General features: G+C 36.6%; 1 protein-coding gene and 2 long non-coding RNA genes across 3 annotated transcripts in view; 2 read left to right on the top strand and 1 right to left on the bottom strand.

Annotated features, from left to right (window-relative positions):
* Positions 1 to 24,668, bottom strand: part of LOC147583249 (uncharacterized) — a 208,609-nt gene that overhangs the window by 84,113 nt on the left and 99,828 nt on the right. The gene's annotated exons all lie outside the window — the stretch shown is intronic.
* UMAD1 (UBAP1-MVB12-associated (UMA) domain containing 1) overlaps positions 1 to 24,668 on the top strand; it is a 223,378-nt gene that overhangs the window by 192,225 nt on the left and 6,485 nt on the right. The window lies entirely within an intron of this gene.
* On the top strand, positions 207 to 19,852 carry LOC147583250 (uncharacterized). The gene is made up of 2 exons (XR_015246807.1): positions 207 to 3,805; positions 4,049 to 19,852. It is a non-coding gene; the product is annotated as an uncharacterized LOC147583250 (long non-coding RNA).

Below are 24,668 nucleotides of genomic sequence, written 5' to 3'. Positions count from 1 at the left end.
TGAAGCTGGACCACTATCTTACATTATACACAAAAATCAACTCAAAATGGATAAAGGACTTGAATGTAAGACCTTCAACCATAAAACTACTAAAAACACAGGTGGTAAGCTCCTTGACATTGGTTTTTGGCAACAATTTTTTGGATATGACACGAAAAGCACAAGTGACAAAAGCAAAAATAAACAAGTGGGTCTATATCAAACAAGCTTCTGCACAGTAAAGATAACAAGCAACAAAATTAAAAGGCAACTTATGGCATAGGAGAAGATATTTTCAAATCCTATTATCTGATCATGGGTTAATATCCAAAATACACACAGAACTCATACAACTCAATAGCAAACCCCCTCCAAAAAATTCAGTTAACAAATGGGCAGGAAGAGTATTTTTTTAATTAAACGTAGGCAGAAGATCTGAATTGACATTCTTCCAAGAAGACCTACAGATTGCCAACAGGTGCTTGAAAAAGTGCTCAATGTCACTAATCACCAAGAGAATGCACATTAAAATATGAGATAAACCTTCACACTAGTCAGAATGGCTATTATCAAAAAAGATGAGAAGTAGCAAGTGTTGGCAAGGATGTGGGGAAAAGGGAACTCTTGTGCATTGTTCGTGGGGATGTAAATTGGTACAGCCACTGTGGAAAACAATATGGAGGCTCCTCAGAAAATTAAAAATAAAATTACCATATGATCCGGCAATTCTATTTCTGGGTATTTATCTGACAAAAAGAAAACACAAACTGGAAAAGGTATATGCACCCCCATGTTTATTGCAGCATTTTTTGCATTAGCCAAAGAAATGGGTGCAACCTATATGCCCATCAGTGGATGATGCATAAGGAAAATGTTTTGTGTGTGTGTGTGTGTGTGTGTGCGTGCGTATAATTCAGCCATAAAAAAGAATGAAATCTTGTCATTTGTAACAACATGGATGGACCTGGAGGACATTATGCTAAGTGAAATAATTCAGAGAATGACAAATATCATATGATCTCACTTATATGTGGAATCTAAAAAAGAAAAAATAAGGCTCAAATTTCACTTGGGTTTTCTAACTCATAGTAGAATAGTGATGATCTTTGGTTATGCTTTGGTTATTGTACCAGATACTGTTAAAACAGAATTAGATTTTAAAACTTGATGTGTATTAAGAATTAGATTATTGAAACAAACAATTTTCAATAATAATTGTTCCCAGATTTCAAATATTTTAAGTATGGCAGTTGAGTCCCATAAGTATACTTTTAAAAGGGTTTTCACCTTTAAAAAAAAATACTTGATCATATGTGCAAATCAGAATTGATTTCTTTTTGCCTACCCACCCCATTTCTTCTTATTGCTTGCTGGTCCTTACTTATAACACTTCCCAGTTGTTTTCCTTGAGTTTTGTCAAATTTTTCCTCTGTGCTAGAATCCTGACCAAAGTAGCACCATGACAGTTTATTTCCCACTCTGCCCACTGCCAAGCAGTGTGCCAGACACATTATAGGGACTCAAATATTTTTTGAAAAGATGAATGCAGTTGACCTTCTGATTCCTAATTCATTTCTTTCCTCTATATTATACTGCCTTAGCCATTTTTTATAATTGGGATGCACATTTTTTAACTCTAGAATGAAGGTCATTATTTATATCTGTTTGGCTGAATTTCTTAAAGCCATTTGGTTTCTTTACATGTACTTACAAAATTCTTAAAATATTTTTAATAGACAATCATCTCTTGATGTATTCAAGCCAATATGAATTAAGCCCATGAGGAATTTTTTAACTTATTACTAAATGAGGAAAGGAATTCTTGAAAGTTTCAGATACCAGTGGAAGTGAACCACTGACACATTATCTGGCATATCATTTTTTAAATGATAATTTTTAACATTTGTTAATATTAATTGGCTAAATTGTTGAGGCCTCTTTCAACTAGTCATTTATTTTTCTATAGTAAGTTTAACTAAATTTAACAGAATCTGTTATGCTACTAAATATATCAAAATGCACCTTATGGTCAATCTGCATTTTGTTTGCCATCTCAATATAAAATGACATACAATTAATGTTTTCCAAAAGAGATGACATTTTAGCAATTTTTAATGCATTCCAGTGCATTTGGTAATGGGGGTGAAGTTACACAAATGTGTGGTTTCACTGCAGGAAGTCTCTAGTTCCTAACATCAACAGTTGCTCTGGTGTCTGAAATGTTCACAGTTTGGTTAAAATTATGCTCAGTACCAAATGTATCACTTCCACCAAGAAAGGTGGAGTCAAATGACACTTCTGGTGGCCTCAAAAATGACAGCAGAGGATATGCTGAAGCCAGCTTCCTGTTACTGAAATGCTTGTTAGAAGAAGTAATTTCTCTGAACATTGTTAAAAGAGAAAGGGAGAAATTTATAAAATCTTGACTGGATTACTGCCTGGATCCATATCACTTGGGTTTGGAAGCCAGGAAATCATCATAAAAATTGTAATTGGCCCTTTTATTATTCAGTCATCAAACTTAACAGAAAAGACAACTAGAAAGTCAAGTCTACTTTTAGAATTATTAGGTCAATTATCAGTGTTTCTGAAGGAAAGATCTTTTTAAAGCTATATATACTCTGTCAATTCTGTCATATTTTACTGCCAGCTTTATTAAAACTACTTTCTCGATTTACAAAGATAATGATTTTTCTTGTTCTTTGAAAAACTCCCTATGCCAAATTTGTACAGTGATGGTAGTCTACCTGTTATTTAAGATATAATGATTAGTTTTTTATTACTTGAATTTCTTAGAATAAAGTATTTCCCTTAGGTAGAAATTTAGGATGATACTGAATATGGTAGATTTAACTGACAGTTTCAAATTTCGTGATAGTGCTCTTGTTCTTTGAAAAACTCTATATGCCAAATTTTTACAGTGCTGTTAGTCTGTTATTTAAGATTTGATTAACTTTTATATTACTTGAATTCCTTAGAATAAATCATTTCCTTTAAGTAGAAATTTAGAATAATACTGAATATGGTAGACTTAACTGACAGTTTCAGATTTCATGATAGCTGGCAAGGAAAAATAACAAGCATTTACTGAGTAACTTACTGTGTTCCAGGAACTGTATTAAGGAGCTTTACCGGTGTTGTTTCAGTCATTCATCACAACCTCTTACAAGTAGGTTCACTTATTCCCATTTTACAGATGAGGAAACGGGGGCATATGAGGATTAAGTAATAACCAAGGTACAGAAAACTAAGGTAACTGTTCCAAGAGAGCATAGCTGGGGAGCCCTCAACCAGTGTTGTCATATTATCATTTCTGTAATTCAACATAGTTCACTGCAAAAGCATCCGTGGGGGTAAACACATATAAACTCATCTAGAATAAAATAAAGAAGTGTGGCCAAGAGGAAGAAAACGAGCCAGGGACTGTGTAATCCCAGTGGATTACCAGATGTCTTCTGATGGAAGGGTAGAGTTACCACCACTGCATTACTTAGGCCTGTAACATTCATTCATTCAGCAGTATTTATTGTGTCTTGTGGGACAGGTGCTCTGCTGCTACATGTACAATTAAGTGGTCAGGGACCTTGCCTCGGGAAGCTTACATTTTAGTAGGAGCAACAGACCATAAACTAATCTAAAATAAAAATAGGCAAACAGGTAAAATTATATCAGGCCATGGTAAATACAGTGAATGGTATAACGAGTGGAGGGAAATAGAGAACAGGTTGGGGGAGATCCACTTTAAGACGGGATGGACAGAGCAGACTCCTGCATGGAAATGGTATTTAAGATGTGACTTAAAAGAGTTAGCTGGAGGGGCGCCTGGGTGGCGCAGTCGGTTAAGCATCCGACTTCAGCCAGGTCACGATCTCGCGGTCCGTGAGTTCGAGCCCTGCGTCGGGCTCTGGGCTGATGGCTCAGAGCCTGGAGCCTGTTTCCGATTCTGTGTCTCCCTCTCTCTCTGCCCCTCGCCCGTTCATGCTCTGTCTCTCTCTGTCCCAAAAATAAATAAACGTTGAAAAAAAAAAAATTAAAAAAAAAAAAAAGAGTTAGCTGGAGTGAAGCATAGAGAGCAAAGGCAAATTACAATACGGCACTTTTTCACGTTGGGATTGGAAAAGATTAAAAAGGCTGACAAACACCAAGCTCTGGTGGGGTTGTGGGGAAAGAAAATGCTCACCCCCTCTAAAACCTAAACAACTACTCTGGAGAGCAAATTGGTAATATCTAGTAAATGTGAAAACAATTTTGTACATATATGCAGTTGTTCTTAAAAGAAGTCTTCAAAACAAGATGTCATAAAAGCTTTCTATAATAACTGTAATTGTTGCAAAGGATGGAATTTCCCACACATTGTAAATATTGACATTTAAATATAAAATGATTACATCATTCTTTCAAATATATCCAGTGAAATTGAAATCCCCTAGCAATTTGGTACATGACATCACCCATTTAAAAAATACATGAACAAGCTCTTTAACAATAAGAAATTTCACATCATTCCTTTTTCTACCTGAACTCAGATTTCCATCCACTTCCCCCAAAGAATTTTATCCTTTATCTTGAAAGTCTTTTATTGATCACTGTACCATAATTCCTGGCAACAAAAAATACTGGTATAAATTATTTTTAAAAAATATATTTACTGTGATCATAAGGCCAGGTCTTAGAGAATTTCTTCTGAATTATTATTTTATTAGTATACAGTCAAAACAATATATATGTTACAAATTTTATAATAGACTTTAAAATTTAATTCTTTTAGAAGGACATCCCTTGGTGAGATGGAACCGCTTGTGTTCTTTTTCTTTAATTATTTCATGCATCTGAGGATGACTGTTACTCAATTGAAACTAACTGTAAAATGAAGAGAAGATATTGGCCCACTAGAAATTACAAGGCCGGATGAGGGCTTACAAAGGTGGATTCGTGTTTTTTAAGTGTGTTCTATCAAGTAGAATCTATACTATTCAAGTTCATCTAAATAATATAGCTAGGTTAAATGAAATTTAAAAATGAATATAGATTTATGATATTTAAAAATAAATTGACAAAAGAATGAAAATGTTTCTTTTAGAGGCTGAGAAAATAAAAAACACTATAACTGATCCATATTCCTTTTACTTGAAGATGTAGCTTCAGTCTCTTGGAAGTAATGTTGAAATTTTCACCACTAATCTACTTTCTGTCTCAATAGATTTGCCTATTCTGAATATTTTATATAAATAGAATAATATGTGTTTTTTTGTGACTGGCTTCTTTCACTTAGGGTCATCTGTGTTGAGGCACATAGTACTTCATTCCTTTTTACTCCTTTAATTGTTGAATAATATTCCATTAATTGAATATACCACATTTTGTTCATCTGTTCATCAGTTGATGGACATTTGGGTTGTTTCTACCTTTTGGCTCTTGTGAATAATGCTGCTATAAACATTCATGTACAAGAGTTTATTTGAATACCTGTTTTTAATTTTTCTGAGTATAACCCTAGAAGTGGAGTTGCTGGGTCTTAGGATAACTCTCTGTTTAACTGTTTGAGAAACTGCCTGGCTATTTCCAAAAGTGGCTGCATCATCTTACATTCCCACGAGCACTGTGTGATGAATCCAGTTTCTCCACATCCAAGCCAGCAGTTGTTGTTACCTGATTTTTTTTAATTATACCCATCCTAATGGCTGCAAAGAATCTCACTGTGGGTATCTTACGGTTTTATTTGCATTTTCTTTATAACTAATGACATCAAGCACCTCTTCATATGCCCACTAGCCATTCATATATCTGCTTTGAAGAAATGTCTGTTCACATCCTTTGCCTATTCTTTAAATGGGTTTCCCTTTATTGTTGAGTTATAAGAGTTTTTTTTTTTTATGTTTATTTTTGAGAGAGAGAGAGAGTGTGTGAGGAGGGGAGGGCAGAGAGAGATGGAGACACAGAATCCAAAGCAGGCTCTAGGCTCTGCACTGTCAGCGCAGAGCCCGACACGGGGAACAAGCCCATGAACTGTGAGATCATGACCTGAGTTGAAGTTGGACTCTTAAGTGACTGAGCCACCCAGATACCCTGAGTTTTTTATATATATTCCAGATGCAAGTCCCTTATCATATATTTGATTTGCAAATATCTTCTCCCATTCTGATTACGTTTTCATGTTCTGCATAGTGTCTGTTGAAACACAGAAGTTTGTAATTCTGATAAAGTCGAACATATCTATGTTTTTTATTTTATTACTTTGGTGCTTTGGTGTCATATCTAAGAAACTATTGCCAAATCAGAGGCCATCTAGATTTACCCCTATATTTTCTTCTAAGATGTTTATAGTTGACCTCATTTCAGACTTTGATCCTTTTTAAATTCATTTTGTACATAGTGTCATATAAGGGTCCAGTTGCCTTTTGTATGTGATTAGCCAGTTGTCCTAGCACCATTTGCTGAAAAGATTGTTCTTCCCCTTTGAATGGTCTTGGTACTTTGTCAAAAATCAGTTGACCATAGAGGGGTAGGAAGATGGTGGAGTAGCAGGATCCTGAGCTCACCTCATTCCACAGATACACCAAAAAAAAAAAAAAAAACAAAAAAACAAAAAAAAAAAAAAAAAAAAACAAAAAGAAAGAAAAGAAAAGAAAAAAAAAAACTACATCTGTACAACTGATTCTGAAAATGATCTGAAGATTGGCAGAATAGACTTTGCACAGCTCATCATAGAGAAAAGATCACCTCAGTAAGACTAGGGGGGCAGAGACCTGGTGGGGAGAATTGGACATTGATACAATAACAGTAGAAAACTGTAACACCCCATTTACATCAACAGATACATCATCTGGAGAGAAAATAAGGAAACAGTGTCTTTGAATGACACATAAAATCAGATGGACCTAACAGATATGTACAGAACATTCCCTCCCAAAACAACAGAATACACATTCTTCTCAAGTACACATGGTACATTATCCAGGATAGACCACATGTCAGTGCACAAAACAAGTCTCAGTAAGTTTAAAAAGGCTGAAACCCTATCAAGCATCTCTTCCAACCACAATAGTATGAAACTAGAAATCTATTACAAGAAAACCAGAAATAAACAAACACACGCAGGCTAAACAGCATACTACTAAACAACCAATGGGTCAATGAAGAAATCAAGGACGAAATCAAGAAATATGTGGAGACAAATAAAAACGAAAACACAAAGGCCCAAAATCTTTGGGACACAGCAGCTGTGTCCCTCAAAAGCAGTTCTAAGAGGGAACTTTTGAGCTTTCCCTCAAAAGCAGTTCTAAGAGGGAAGTTTATAGCAATACAGGTCTATCTCAAGAAATAAGAAAAATCTCAAGTGTACAACCTAACCTTACAACTAAAGGAACTAAAAAAAGAACAAAGCCCAAAGCTAGCAAAAGAAATAATAAATATTAGCATGCAAATAAATGAAATAGAGACTTAAAAAGCAATAGAAAAAAAGATCAGTGAAACCAAGAGCTGTTTCTTTGAATAGGTCAACAAAATTGATAAACCTTTAGCCAGACTCCTCAAGAAAAGAAGAGAGAAGACTCCAAAAAATAAAATCAGAAATGAAGGAGAATAACAATTGACACCACAAAATACAAAGGATTATGAGAGAATGTTATGAAAAATTATATGGCAACAAATTGGACAACCTAGAAGAAATGGATAAATTTCTAGGAACACCCAATCTTCCAAAACCAAATCAGGAAAAAATAGAAAATCTGAACAGACTGATACTAGTAATGAATTTGAATCAGTAACCCAAAATTCCCAACAAACAAAAATCCAAGACCAGATAACTTCACAGGTGAAGTTTTCCAAACATCTAAAGAGTTAATACCTACCTTCTCAAATTATTCCGAAAAATAGGAAAGAAGGCTTCCAAATTCATTCTGTGAGGCCAGCATTATCCTGATACCAAATAAGACAAAGACACTATTAACAACAACAACAACAACAAAACCTACAGGCCACTATCTCTGATGAATATAGATTTGAAAATCCTCAACAAAATATTAGCAAAAGAAATTTAACAATATATTAAAAGGATCATTCACCACAATCAAGTGGTATTTATTCCAGGGATGCAAGCATGGTTCAATATTTGTAAAGCAATCATTATGACACATCACATTAACAAGAGGAAGGATAAAAACCATATCATCATTTCAGTAGATGCAGAAAAAGCATTTGACAAAATACAACATCCACTGATAATTAAAAACTCCCAACAAAATGAGTTTATAGTAAACATACCTCAACATAAGAAAGGTTATTTATGACAGACCCACAGCTAATATCATACTTAATGGCAAAAACTGAGAGCTTTTCCTCTAAGAGCAGGAACAAAGTAAGGATGTCCACTCTCACCACTTTTATTCAACATAGTACTCTAAGTTCTAACCACAGCAGTCAGACAAGAAAGAAAAAAAAAAGGCATCCAAATTGGTAAGGAAGAAGTGAAATGTTCACTATTTGCAGATGACATGATACCATATATAGAAAACCCTACAGGCTCCACCAAAACACTATTAAAACTGATAAGTGAATGCAGTAAAGTTACACATTAAAACAATTAATATTCAGAAATCAGTTGAATTTCTATACACTAATAATAAAGGAGCAGAAAGAGAAATGATGAAAACAATCATATTTACAATTGCACCAAAAAGAATAAAATACCTAGGAATAAGTTTAACCAAGGAGGTGAAAGACCTATACTCAGAAAACTAGAAGACATTCATGAAAGAAACTGAAAATGACAGACATATATGAAAGGTATACCATGGTCATGAATTGGAGAATTATTATTGTTAAAATGTCCATATTATTCAAAGCAATCTACAGATTCAATGCAATCCCTATTAAAAAACCAGTAGCATTTTTCATAGAACTAGAACAAATAATTCTAAAATTTGTATGGAACTACCAAAGACCCCCCAATAGCCAAAGCAGCCTTGAGAAAGAAGAACAAAACTGAGCTATCATAATTCCAGATTTCAGATACACTACAAAGCTATTATAATCAAAACAGTGTAGTTAATACTGGCACAACAATAGACCCATAGATCAATGGAACAGAATAGAGAGCCCAGAAAGAAACCAATGTATATATGGTCAATTAATCTACAACAAAGGAGGCAAGAATATACAATGGAGAAAAAACAGTTTCTTCAATAAATGTTGGTAGGAAAACTAGACAGCTACATGCAAAGGAATGAAACTGAACCACTTTCTTACACCATACATAAAAAAAAAAAAAAAAATGTATTAAAGATCTAACTGTGAGACCTGAAACCATAAAACTCCCAAGAGAAAACATAGGTAGTAATCTCTTAGACATCAGCCTGGATAACATATTTATGGATAGGCCTCCCCAGGCTATGGAAACAAAGGCAAAAGTAAACTATCAGAACTATACCAAAGTAAAAAGCTTTTGCACAGCAAAGGAAACATCAACAAAACAAAAAGGCAACCTAGTGGATGGGGGAAGATATTTGCAAATGATATATCTGACAAAGGGTTAAAACCAAACTATATAAAGAACTTAAATAACTCAACACCAAAACAAACAACCCCCCCCCCCCCCAACAAACAAACAACAAAAAAAGCATGCTGATTAAAAAATGTGCAGAGGACAAGAATAGACATTTTTCCACAAAGACCTTCAGATGGCCCACAAGCACATGAAAATATGTACAACATCACTAATCATCAGGGAAATGCAAATCAAAACCACAATGGGACTATCACCTTCAGAATAGCTAGTATTAAAAAGAAAAGAATTTGCAACAATGTGGATGAAACTAGAATGTATTATGCTAAGTGAAATAAGTGAATCAGAAAAAGATAAATATCATATGAATTTACTCAATTTAAGAAAGCAAACAGATGAACATAGGGAAGGGAAGGAAAAATAAAATAAGATAGAGCGGAAAGCAAACTATAAGAGTCTCTTAAATATAGAGAACAAACTGAGGGTTACTGGAGGGGATTTGGGTAGGGGGATGGGCTAACTGGGTGATGGCATTAAAGAGGGCACTTGTTAGGATGAACACCGGTGTTATATATAAGTGATGAATCACTAAATTCTATTCCTGAAACCATCACTACACTATATGTTACCTAACATGGATTAAAAAAAAAAAAAAAAAGGCCAATAACAAGTGTTAGTGAGGATGTGGGAAAAAAAGGAACTCTTGTGTACTGTTGGTGGGAATGTAAATTGGTGCAACCATTATGGAAAACAGTGTGGAGTTTCTTCAAAAAATTAATAATAGAATTACCATATGACTGTAATTGCACTATTGGATATTTACCCAAATGAAATGGAAACACTAATTTGAAAAAATCTATGCGCTCCTATGTTTATGGCAGCATTATTTACAATAGCCAAGATATGGATATGGACGCAACCTAAGTGTCCATCTATAGATGAATGGATAAAGGTGTGTGTGTATATATATATATGTACAATGAAATATTACTCAGCAATAAAAAAAATGAAATTTTGCCATTTGCAACAACCTGGACAAACCTAGAGGGTATTATGCTAAATGAAATGAGTTAGAACACAGAAAAACAAATACCACATGATTTCCCTTATATGTGGAATCTAAACAAAACAAATAAAAACAGACTTTTTTTTTTTGCCTTGAATTGTTTTTTTTTTAAATTGGTTTTCATTTACAGTGTATTTATCACATTGCTAAGAATTTGTTACATTAATTCCAGTTAGTTAACATACTGTTATATTTAAAGTGTAGGATATAGTGATTCAGCAATTCCACACAATATCCAGTGCTCATCAGGACAAGTGCCCACCTTAATCTCCATCACCTGTCTCACCCATTTCTCCTAACCCCTTCCCCTCTGTTAACCATCAGTTCCTTTTCTATAGCTAAGAGTCTGTTTCTTGCTCTCTCTCTCTCTCTCTCTCCCTCCTTTTCCTCCTCTCCTCCTCCCTCCCTCCTTCCCTCCCTCTCTCTGTCCCTTGCTCAAAAACAAACAGATTCTTAAGTACAGAGAACACACTGGTGGTTGCCTGAGGGGAAGTGGGGATGGAGGAGGGCAAAACAGATGGTGATTAAGATGTGAAAATTTCCAGTCATAAAATAAACAAGTCACAGAGATGGAAAGTATACCATAGGGAATATAGTCAATAATATTGTAATAACAACAACATGACAGATGGTGACTACACTTACCATGGAGAGCACTAAATAATGCCTAGAATTGTTGAATCAATATGTTGTACTCCTGAAACTAATATAACACTGTATATTAATTATACTTTAATAATAAAAATAAAAGCTAGGCAGCTATAAAAGTAGTTTATCATAGGTTTATTTCTGGACTTTTAATTCTATTTGATTGATACATGTCTATCCTTATGCCAGTACCACACTGTCTTAATTACTGTTGCTATGTAAAAAGTTTTGAAATCAGAAAATACAAGTCCTCCAATGTTGTTCTGTAATATTGTTTAAAGATTATCTCACAGTTCTGGGTACTTGAGAATTTCATGTGAATTTTAGGATCAGCTTGTCGATTTCTACAAAGAAATCAGCTGGGATTCTGATAGAAATTGCCTTTGAAGAGTATTGCCATCTTGATAATATTGTATTCTGATCCATGAACATGGGATGTTTTTCCATTTAGAGTTTCTAAAATCTCAATAATGATTGTAGTTTTCATAGTATAATTTCTTTACTTCTTTTGTTAAATTTATTCCTAAATATTTTATTGTTTGATGCTACTGTAAATGAAATTGGTTTCTTAATTTCATTTTTGGATTGTTTATTGCACATGTATAGAAATACAACTTATTTTTGTACATTGATCTTGTATCCTCCAACCTTGCTGAACTTACTATTTCTTATAGTATTTTAATGGATTTCTTAGATTTTCCTACATACAAGATCATATGTCACTTACATATAGAAATAGTTTTACTTCCTTTCTAATCTGGATGCTATCTATCTACCAGTTATTTCTTTTAAAATCTGTTACTGATAAATTGCCTAATTGCTCTGGGTATAACATCTAATAACATGCTGAGTAAAAGTGGCAAAAGTGGACATCCTTGCCTTGTTCCTAATCTTAAGGGAAAGCATCTAGTCTTTCATTGTTAAGTATGATGTTTGCTTGGATTTTCTGGAGAAACCCTTTAATCAGGTTGAGAAAGTTTCTTTGAGTTCCTAGTTGAGTGAGTGTTTTCATTGTGAAAGTGTATTTGATTTAAAAAAAAAAATTTTTTTCTGGGGCGCCTGGGTGGCTCAGTCGGTTGAGCATCCGACTTCGGCTCAGGTCATGATCTCACAGTTTGTGAGTTCAAGCCCCACATTGGGCTCTGTGCTGACAGCTCAGAGCCTGGAGCCTGCTTCCGATTCTGTGTCTCCCTCTCTCTCTGCCCCTCCCCTGCTCATGCTATCTCTCTGTCTCAAAAATAAATTAAAAAAAAACCATTAAAAAAAATTTTCTGAGCCCATTTAGATGATCATTTAGTTTTAATTATTTAATTGATAAGGTTTATTCATTAATTGATTTTCCTTAAATTCATGTAAACCATGATAGTACAAAGCTCATGCTACCAAAAAAGCATAATACTTTACATATATTGTTTGTATAGGTCTCTTCTCAAAGACAAATTGGTTTTTTGGGTTGTGAAAAAGGAAACTGAAGGAATAGCACAAATTGAGTAAACGTATGTGCAAGTGAAAGCATTTTTTGTTTTCTTCTCAGTGATTATCTGCTCAGAATTTTTAAATTGTTTTTAAACTTGTGATTTGCTTTACTTTTTGTAGTTGGTGATCTAGATATTTTTTAAAGTATCTTTTCAAGCAATCACCATGAAATTTCTATTTTGAACTACATCACTTTAATCAATTTTTGTGTTTAGGTTGTAGTTCAAAGCAAATAAACACGAAGTAAAAAACACACAAGGCCTTTAAAAAATTAACTGTATGCTTTGAGCATGAAAACACTGCTTTCATTTGTGCTACTCTGGGCATAAGTAGGGATGATGTACTTCCCCTTTTTTTCTACATTTAAGGGTCCACCCAGAAATTTGCAACTACTTTGAGTCCCGGAAATGTTCTCATTCTCTTTTCTTGCCTGTGATATAATCTCTTAATATAGTTGGTTCAAGAATCATGTTAAGTAGACCCAGATCACGTGTGAGCCTCTTAAGGACAAGGTAACTTCTCTGTTTGCTGAGAACAGATTGCAACCTGGGTCCCAGCACCTGGTACCTTCTGGTCATTGCTCAGAGGTGCCATAGGCTAGAGAATGTGGGCAGTTGAATCCAGTCCATTCCTGTCACTGGACAGTGGCCACAGAAGTCTTGTCTCAGGAAGTGTCATCAGTGTGTGATTACTTTACTTTCTTAAATATAACTGGAATGTATTTTGTTAAGGTAAAAAGGTTACTTTAAAAATATGTTATTCAGGCATCACAACACTGCTTTTTAGGGATTAAATTTATCTAAATAGTCTGTAATTTCAGGGTTTCCATGATCCACATAGAATTAGCATATCCAGCTGGATATAAAAATGACAATACAACATGCAGTGGTTTTCCCTTGTTCTTTTTTTTTCTTCAAAAAAATTGGATTCTTCCACATTATATATGCTTTTCTTTGTTTTGTTTTGGGAGAAAAAGAAAGTATGATCTTTGGAAAAGTATTCCATAACTCTCTGAAAAAATACTCCCTGATAAAATACTTTTGAAACAATTTGAAAAAGTCTTTAGAAACGGCACATTTAAAAGACATGAAGCGAAGTTTCCTTGGACTGTGTCGGGTTTGGGAGGCAGCATAGACTAGTGGCTAAAAGTGCAATTCCAGAGTTAGAGTAAATTATTTGGGTTTCAGTATTCCCCATCTGTTCAATGGAGATGAAAACAGTATGTACATCATAAACAAAACATTCAATGAGATAACACAGGTAAAGAGCATAGAACAGTGACTGGCAATAAAGTGCTCGTTAAATGTTATCCAATGTCTGTAGCAGTGGAGGTACACTATTAGAACCTTAAAACAGACTCAAAGTCAATAAAATTAGAATTAGTAATACTAATAGAATTTACTTATTAGTGTACATCAAAACTCAAATCTAAATCCTTATTTCCACCGTCATAGGGAGACCATAAATTAGTGTCTTTAATGAATTTCCATCAACATACCTGCAAAGTAGGCATGGGAGGGAAAACAGAAACTCTGCTGGACTCTGAGTGTAGATTCTATACATTTAAGAATACTCTTAGAAATTACAGGTGTTTGTTTTTAAGACACTTTAGCAGTTGAAGCCATAGCAATTATTTCTAGAAGGCTAAAAGAAAATCTGTACTAGGTTCTGAAAATCAACTACCCAGAAATACCAGACCTTTGAAAACTAGTCCTCAAGGGCACCTGGGTGGCTCAGTCAAACACCTGACTTCGGCTCAGGGTCATGATCTCATGGTTTGTGAGTTTGAGCCCTGCATCAGGCTCTCCGCTGTCAGCACAGAGCCTGCTTTGGATCCTCTGCCCACCCCCCACCCACCCCGCCTTCCATCCCCTGCTACCCCTCCCCTAGTTGTTCTCTCTCTCAAAATAAATAAGTAAACTTAAAAGAGGGAAAAAGAAAGCTAGTGCTCATGTAACCAATAGCCACCGTGGAAACGGTGGCTTCTAGAGAGTTAACTGCTGTTGCTGCTTCCGTCCACCACCGCTCATGAGGCCTTTCTGTCCCTCATTCAGTCATCACGATCACCCAACTGACCCATGGTGAAGTCATTAGGTGGCCAAAAGGGAACTATGTGAGGCTCTTCCCTCTCCTATCCTATCTTCCATTTCTATCAGGTTAATTATGTTCACCCTTTGACTTCTGATAACAAGTCACTGCCACTTCCAGTGAACCATTGCTTTTTTTGTCATACACATGCATCTTTCTGAATCCCTTTCTTTTTACTAGATTTTACCACTTAATCTCAGGAAAATTCTACTTTGTCACCTTGCTCTTCATAAGATTAAAACAAAAACTGTTAAACACAACTCTCCAGATTTCCTAGACCTATTTCCAATGAAAATAATCTGACAATACAACAATCTTAAAAGTACACCAAAGTACCTTCCAGATTCCTTACCAAAGTTCAGTTCCTACAACTAAATTTGCTTTTTTCAGTAGAGACAATGGTCATTGGGACTTAAATCTAATCCTCTTCCTAAGTCTTGCAGATTAATTTTCAACTTGAAGTACAAGAAACAGTATATATTCTGATAATTACCACTTTCTCCCTAAAAACTTAGGAATCCTGAAAAAGGATGTCCCTAAGAATTGGTTATATATTAAGCAGTTTTTCTGCTGTTGATCTGAAAGCATTTTTCAACCATTCTGTGTATTTTCCTTTGGTTACTCTATTGAGGCATTTAAAAATTTTTAATTAAGATTTTAAATTAAATTTTAAAAATTGAGCTATGTGAATTTTAAATTTTCCTCTAAATTTGGGCACAATTGTGGCTTCTCATTTTTAATCATTTCTTAGCATTATTCACTCTCTATTTTGTTGGGTAGACTTTCTCTCAGAGGAGGTAATGACATCTCATACCCTTAAAATAACACACAAAAGAATTACAGCACAGAGTTCCAGAGTGGGTAGAAAGTCTTAGAGATAATGGCGCTGCTTCAAACAAGATTGAAATACCATCAATTATACTCAGATTTCAATCTATAAAATATTAAGCTGGCAAGGCTTACTTTAATTATGATTTTAAAACTAAGCAAAGCATATATTATAAAAAGGTGCATACAAATTTATTACACCTTAAAAATCACAATTCAAAATAAGCAGGGAACATTTTCTATTTCCCTTGCTTCAGGCTCTTGCTAACGTGGCTCCACATATCATAAATACTCTGTATTCCTATATTCGTTGAAACGTGAGAGTCCTTTTTGAATTACTTCCTAATTCTCTATCTCGTTAATTTTACTGTAGTTTAAAAATACTGTAGAAACAACCCAAATGTCTATTAACGGATAAGTGGATAAACAAAATATGGTATGTACATACAATGGATTATTATTTAGCCTTAAAAAGGAATGAAATTCTGATACACAAAACAACATACATGGTCTCTAAAAACATGCTAAGTGAAATAACCCAGTCACTACAGGATGAGCATTGTACAATTAAAGGTACCTAGATAGGCAAACTTATGGAAAGTATAATGCATAGAGGTTACCAGGGGCTGGGGGAAGGGAAAAATGTTAAATGGGTACAGAGTTTCTGCTTGGGATGATGGAAAAGTTCTAGAGATAGACGGTGGTAATAGTTGCACAATATTGTGAATGTACTTCATTCTACCAAATTATACACTTAAAAATGGTTAAGATGAAATTTTATGTTGCATATATTTTACCACAATAAAAAAAATAGTATCCTGAGTTAGCCATAAAATAATAGCACTCTCCTTGGGGCTCTGAGCATACACCATGAAGGGACCCAGCCTCTTGCCATTCTGAGTAGCCCCTTCATTCTCACACGGGGGTGGAGAAAACACAGCTGTATTTACTTTTCCAACCCCATCTTCTATTTTGAAATACAACCTTTTTTGCAAATGAGAGCCAAGGTCAAGTGACACAGCACTCCTCTCACCATTTCGGTTTGCCAAACATTGTTTTTCTAGCAGAGTGCTGGGTTAGGTGCAGCGAGTGTGGGTAATGCTACCACTCACATGCCCTCTGAGTGGAATTTAATTAGCCTACCTTCATAATTTCTGTACTCCATTGTATATTCACCAACGATAGTATTTCCAAGTGTGTGGCCTATTCCACACACAAATTCAAATTACAAAGAAAATAAGGCTTTTCCTGTCCCATATTTTTCTATTTCTTAAAGATTTTTCTGTTTCTTGAGTTTAGAAAGATGTTTAAGGTGAACATGAGGTCCTACTGATCATTGTCTTCGAATTTCGGCTATGGACATGACAATTCTATGTACATACTAGCATGTATTTATGTCTTCACATAATGATAATATAAACAATGACAAAATATAAACTTTTCGGAGTAAACTATGAGCAGAACCGATTAGCTTTCTATCTTCAAACAACAACCTTAACATGCTATAATGATATGTTTATTTTTTTAACAACATCTAAATGGTTGTTCTTAAAAAATATATTATTCTTAGGTTATGAATTTTTAAATGTTCATTACATCAAAGCATATACCAAAAAAGCCCAGCATGTAGCTATTACTTAATATCTTTAGATTTACTTTCTTTTTGTATTTCGTACTACTATCGTATGCTATTTATTTCCACTCAATCAAGATGATACAAGTATGCCTACGTATCTAATTACCTCAAAAATGTGTATATAAAGTATTTATGTTTTCTTACCATCTCTAAAAAAGGAAGCATTCCATTTCCCTTCTTGTTGTATATGCAGATGGCTGAGGTGCTTTGTTGTTTTACAAAACGAAAATCAAGCATTTCAATGAAACTAATATTTAGTCTGCTGCGATCTCAAAGATCATTTTTCATTGTTTTTCTTTGAAATTATCTGGAAAAAATATGACCTTGTTGCATTGTGCTCTGAAGAAGTTGAACAGATACTTAAAATAAAACTATATAAATGGGAAGTTAAATGGAATCCAGTGTGACTAATAAGGGATATCAAATTCTTTAGACCTGTGGTGTACATAATAAGCTTAAAGAGTTTGTGTACAAAAGGCTAAGCCATTGTGTAGCCGTGGCTATGATCAGTTGCTATAGTTTTCTAAGCCATTACATATTGGATCCTGCTTACTAGATTTAACCTAGTAACAAGATGCTTAGTTGTTCTGTTACTTTAAGCTCTACTTCTATTGTGTCACAGTCTGTACTTTTGGACCGTCATTCTCTACTCCGGATGACACGTGGCCATAGAGAAATTCCTAAGTCCTTAAAACAAACAAAAAAACAGGCAAGTTAACTTTAATACCCTTGATGAAGGCCTTTACATTGAAGGGGGAGCATAGGTTGTAAATCAGGAGAGACAGAGTACGCATCTCTGCCAATTAGTAGTGATGTGACCTTAGATAGTCCTTAAACTTTGAGCCTTAGAAGATGAGAACTGAAACAGTAGCTAACCTATCAAATTTAACGGGATGTGAGGCTCAAATGAAATAACGTGTGTGAAACTACTTTGAAAACTGTATGAAGCAATAAACAAATGCCATTTTTCCAAGATTCTGATTAGAACTTGTCTTATCCCACAGATTTAACTGAATTTTGAAATTGATAAAACCATACCAGTAAGTTGTTTCATAGAATATAATAGCACATGTGAGTTTTAAAAACCATTAGTTTGTTATATTTTTTATTTCCAGATCATTTAACATCCGCACAACTCTATTTTTGTTTGTTTGGTGTGGTTAATAGGCCTCTCTTTTTTTGGTGTAAATGAAGATGCATGGGAGGTAGAAATTGGTGGGGTCCTAATGTCCTATTAAGGGTGCTCCTTTTCCTCCTCTGCCTCCTGGGCCAATGGAGAAATAGGATCAAAGAGCCAGCAGACAGAGTAACAAAATGTCCCCCTTTTGACTAAAATAGCCTAGGCTGGAGGAGACAGCTTAACGCAGTAGCTAAAACGAACTTCCACACTCCCGATAACTCATGTCTAGACCTGTGGGGAAAGTGTAAGTCAGCACAAAAGACACTCTTACTCCGGCATCCTGTCTCCCCTGGTCCAAGTAAAGAGAGAAGAAAGAGACTTTCTCCAGGCCTCAGGACCTTTGATGGTTTAGTGTCCATTATCTAGAAACATGGACCTATGGCTGTCATCCACCAACTGGGTAGTTCAGCCTACCTCCTTGGGGAGGGATAGGGGGTAGGTCAGACAGCCATAGAGGTTAGAGAAAAATCCCTCTTTATGGAAACCAGAAGAGTAAGACAGAAGCTTTTCTCTTTAACAGGGGGTGAACAGAAATTAAATTAAATAAATGATTCCATAATCTCTAAGACTTCCACCCATCCCCTCTCCTAATCAGCCCTCATCTCTGAGGCTTTCCTCCTCTTACAGTGCTTACCAGTCCTACCATCCTGCTGCTGGTCCTGTTCCCCACACTCCTGCCCTCAAGCATAGGCTCCACTGTAGCCCTTTCAGACTCTAACCAGAAATACTGGTTCCTGGGAGAGAAGAGCCATGTAAGGCAGCTTGATGCCCTAGATTGAATGTGTCCCCCCAAAATTCATATGTTGAAACCTAATCCTCAATTATGAGGGTATTAGGAGGTGGGACCTTTGGGAGGTGATTAGGTCATGAGGGTAGAGCCCTCATGGATGGCATTAGTGCCATTATAAAAGAGGTCCCAGAGAAAGCCTTTGCCTTTTCTGCCATGTGATGTTTTAGGGAAAAGAGAGCACTCTACAAACCAAGAAGCAGGCCCTCACCAGACACTGAATCTGCCAGCACCTTGATCTTAGACTTTCTAGCCTTCAGAGCTGTGAGAAATAGATTTTGTTGTTTATATGCCACCCAGCACATAATATTTTGTTATAGCAGCCAGAATGGACTGAGACAGTTGATTAGGGGGAATTTGGAGTAGACCGGCCTAGTTTCTTCCTCTCTCTCAGTGAAAGGTGGATCTGTGGTAAAAACAGCTGCCACGGCCTCATCTACACTGTAGCAGCACTTCATTGAACTTCCTTTGGGAGACACATTTGTGAAGTAGTTTGTTTGCCAAGTCAAGAACAATCCACCTCATTCTTTAGGAAATAGATGTAGCTGGAGCCTCAAACTAGTTTTAAGTTCTATCTGTATTTAATACTACCCATGGTTCACCATGTGGATGATAATGTGAAAAACAGCAAAATCTTGTTAGAGAAAAAAAAAAAAAAAACAGATGTGGAAATCCAGCTTAACATAATAATTCCCGGCTTAGTTTGAATAAATCTGAATATAAAGTTCACAAAGAAACTTACTTAGTCATTCAATACACAGGTATTGATCACCAATCAGAGCCAGGCATTGCTCTGATTGCCAGACAAATGTAGATGAAGGCTATTGTCCCTGGCTTTGAGCGGCCCATAGTTTTATGAGAGTGACAGAGAACTCTAGTCTAGTATGATTTGTGCTGTGAGAGAAGTACATACAAGCTGTTATGGGAATACATGAGCAGGCACTTGGCCCAGGTTTGAGGAGTTACTTGGGGAGATCTTTCTAGAAGAGTCCTGATGTGCCTACTGAAGGGCAAGTTGAAATAGGCAAGATGAAGAGAGTAGAAGAAGAGACAAAGATGTCCTAATTAAGGCAGCAGTAATCGAATGAGCCAAAGCTCAGAGCGAAAGGGGGAGCTTGGCATGTTTGGATAATAGCAGGTAGCTTGGTATGGATGAAGATGTTAGGGAATGGTAATAAAAGAAAATAGAGGGATAAGCAAATCCAGATCATACCTATGTACTACAATATGCAGTTTGTTCTCTTGTCCAAAGTCATTGAGGTGTGTTAAGCAAGGAAGAACATGTGTGTGAAATAGCACCAACGAGAAGGAGCATATAGTGTAGGGTGAGTGAGGCCAGATGCAGGACACTCTGGGAGCATCCATCACATGAGACTGCAGTGGCTTGCAGTAAGAGAATTGACAGTGGGGCCAATGGGAAATGAAACTTGGGGAGACATTAAAACCCTCAAAATCAGTAGGAGTCAGCCATTTACTGGATGGAGAAAGTGACAGGGAGGGAAAAGTAAAAGACAATTCAGGCTTCTGTGTTTGGTACTCATTATACAAAAAAAAAAAAAAAAAAGAAGAGCATTAGGCTGGGGTAGAGCTGGGAAGGGCTTGAGAGTCAGGTTCAGAACATGTTGAGTTTAATGTGCCACAAGAAAAGGTATAATAAGGAGTTGAACACATGAGTCAGGGTGGTTTCAGGATGGGTGTGGACATATGTGCATGTGTGTGGATCTACTTTGGGGCAGTGGAGGAGTAGGGCAGAAGGACCCAGGGATAGGGATAAGCTCCTCCAAGGGTGTGTGGAGACTAAGAAGAATAAAGGAACAGAAATGAGACCCTGGGAGAATACCTTCTTTTCAGAAATAGGCAAAAGAACAATGAGCTAGACAGATAGAGGCAACACTAAGAAGTGGCCCAGAAGCCAGAAAATAAAAAATCTGAGAATGACCCATCTTAAGTGCTACAAAGAGGTCATATAAAGTTAGCACTTGAGAACATCTTCTGAGTTTAGCACAGTGTGATTATTAGTAACCTTGGACAAAGTAGTGTCAGTACCGGGGCAGATGGCAGTGGGTGAGGAGTGAAGCAGACAGCAAGCGTCAACAATCGGCTCAGTCTGGCTGTGAAAAAAAGAAGTATAGTGTGGGTGTTCAGTGGGTAAGATGCCAGTGGGTGCGAAAGACCTTAGGAGAATTTCCTGTAAATGGTGAATTGACTATATAAAAGATTCGCAATTGGGAGCCACCTCCTAATGGATGAAGCCATGTCCTTGAAGACTAGGGACAGGATTGGGTGTGGAACACTGGAAAGGGTTTAGCTTTGGGTAGGAAGAGGGCAACATGCCCCTGGTGGCAGGGGAGAAGCATGGAGGGGTACAGATGCAGATACATTTTTGGGGAGCCGTAAGTAGAGGAGATCCTCACCTGATGGTTCCTCTTTCTTCTGTAGAGTGGGATGCTAGCCCACTGGCTGGCAGCGAGGAGACAGGTGGTGATGTAGGGCAGGGGAGAGGAGAGCAGGGGTGAAAGTGTGCTGGCAAGAATGAGAGGGAAGGCCTACAGCACAATATGAGATTTTCTGGATAGCCTGAGGTCAGAGATTATGAACTTATATAAATTAACTTCCTAAAAATGTTTTTTTTTAAATCACTGGAATAGCCTTTTTTATTTCCCAAACCAGAACTAAACAGGATCCCATGCTGAACATACTGTTTCTTGCTGGTTCCTTTCCTAAAATGCTTCTCTTTCCTCTTTCCACTGCTCCCCCCCCTAGAGTTGGCTGTACAGAAGATTTTCCGGCTTCAGTGAAGCCACTTTTCCAAGAAAGCATGGAACAGATCACAGAAGCAAGTGCCAGCTTGCCTACTTCCCCCTCTTCACTTGCATACATTCAGCTGGAGTTCTGAAAAGAGGAAGTCAGGAGACTTTTTTTTTTTCTTTAAGAAAGATAGAAGAAGCAGGAAGCACAGGCAGGTGGAAATACTGGGGGGAGAAGAGGGGGGAGAAAGAGGAAAGGGAACAAATATTGCAAAAAAAAAAAAAATCATGAGCCAAAACGTAAATTGAAATGATGTCAGAGATCAGAAAGGAAAGGGAAGGGAGCAAAGAAAAGATCTATCTACTTTCTGCCCTGGCCTTTCTGTTCAAATATGTGGCAGCCTCAAACTGGGAACCCCGACCCCATGGGAAGCAGGTTTTCAGTGAGTTCAGCTTTCTCTCCTGCCTAATTTATCTGTATCGGTGGTCAGGTGTTCTGGGCTTTTGTTTGTTTCTTTGGCCTAATCCCACAATTTAAAAGTCAAGTGCCTAGAATATCTCAGAAATAAGGGGACCAGATTCAGTGCCATTCAAGGGTCACAAGTGAGCCCTCATGATATGCAGGCATTACTGTTCTGGGTATGGAGGATTTGCAGAAAAATGGCAAACAGTCTCTACTTTTGCAATATCATTTCTCCCTAGTGAAAGGAGACTGTGGCTTCGGACTTATGTAGGTGTAAGAGACCAGTCCTCTGGCTTTTTCAGCCAGCCAGACATTTATTAGCAACCAGCTTCTTAGAGAAAAATAAGGAGCTTGAGTACGGCCTTAACTGTGCCATTGCTTGTATCACCTTCTAACCTCTTGTCCCCTGATGCTTCTGACTCAGATTTGCCCCCCAACCCACCCCCATCAAGACGCTGATGTAATGCAAGCAGATACCAGCTGAAGCCAGAATAGAATGGATAGTTATCTGGGGAGATAAACTGACAGTGTTGCCTGTTCAAGCTATTGTTCAAAGGAACATGTCCTTTATTTATAGTTGTTAGAATTTAAAGGCATAGACAGCGAGAGCTTGACATTCCCTCTTCTTACTATAACTCGTTTCCTAGAAATAGGCTTTAGCAAATAGCTACCTTCTTTGTATGTAAATTGAATGTGTTAGATAGGTGTTTTATACCTGGTTTCATATTCTTCTAATAGGTTCTATTACTGTTTTGGTTAAGGTTGGTTTCTAAATTTTAATGCATCAATATTTTGCTTTTATACAACACTATTTTAGCTTTGCTTATCTGAGGCACAGGTTGCCTCAAGAAAGCAGGAGGTTTAAAAAAAATGCCAAATATAGGTGACGTTCCTATTAATAACATTTTCATACTTTAGTCGGGTATGGCTCCGTAAATTAAGTCTCCAAATTGTTAGCGGGTTTGCAAATTGGCACTCCTTAATAGATTCCATGGTGGTTTGGGGGGCTTCTGTGCCATGAGGTTCCCAGGATGCCACGAACCTTCTGTCGCTCCAGGGAAGTGACTTCATTTCTCTAAGCCTTTACTGAGAAGTGTTATGTGCCTTGTATTCTTGGACTGTTTTTTCTGAAGCTCTGAGATTTTACAGATTGAACCTCGTGAATCTTTACCACCCCTCTGCAAGAAAGGGAGGAATAGTGCCTCTAAACCTTTCTGAATTACTTGAAACGAAGATAATAGAGTGTGAGGAATACAAGATAAACTTGGCCGGCCCATTTTTTTAGCAGGTTTGCTGATGAACAAGAAATAATTATTTTTATACAAACACGAAAATAACTTATTATTTGTAAACTTCATTTGTTGTAATGATACAGATAAAGAAATTTACTTTCTCCCCAAGATTAAAAAAATCTGACACGGTATGCTCCTATTTAAACACTAATTTGAAAAAAGTATTAAAGCTAGATTATATGAAGGAACTTCTGCTCAAGAACATTGTCATAGCAGCCTTTCTGTGAACAGGATTAATCACAAAAATAACGAATATGCCTTATGAACATAATATTCGAAGTAATTTTCAAAAATTTGGCTATTAACTATAAGGTTAATTGATTCTTTTCTTCTCACTCCATTGTGCTTAACATACTCATTCTTCCCTTTAAAGACCCATTTTATTATGCAAATGAAAAAAATTGAAAGACTTTGTGTCTAAGAGAGAGGGCTGCTTTTTTGCCGGGGAACTCATGCACCTGTTTCAGCCCTCAGCCCCCACCTCTGCTTCCACTGGCTGCCAAGCTAGACTCAGAGATCAGAGTAGCGGGTGTGGGGTCCTTGAATTTTGACTCACATTTTCTTTGTGACTTACTCTCGTTTTGCCTTATAGTTTCTCCCCTCCCAGCTCTCAGCATGCCAACAGCAGCTGCACCATGGCCCTCACACTGCTGCCAAAGGGCAGGCAGCCTCCTTGGAGACTGTAATGTTGCACTCTAGCCAACTGTTAAGAGATAGATGTTGGAGTCATACATACAGCACAGCTGAAATTCAGATCTTTCTAGGAGGCATTTGGTGGAACACTTTTTCCATGGTAATTTTTAATTAATTTTTAAGTTTTGGAGACTTTTCTATTTTGGACAGTTTTCAAACATGTGCAAAGGTAGGAACACTACCAAAGCACATTCTCACGTAGCTTCTAGCTCTCCATTTTGACAGTAATCAACTTATTGACAATCTTGTTTCACTGTCCCTGTTTCCCTGTGGTTCATCCAGA

The sequence above is a fragment of the Puma concolor genome, chromosome A2, assembly GCF_028749965.1.
Source record: "Puma concolor isolate L17-30 chromosome A2, mPumCon1.1.hap2, whole genome shotgun sequence".
Classification (NCBI taxonomy): Eukaryota; Metazoa; Chordata; class Mammalia; order Carnivora; family Felidae; genus Puma; species Puma concolor.
This window is presented reverse-complemented; position numbering and strand designations above follow the sequence as displayed.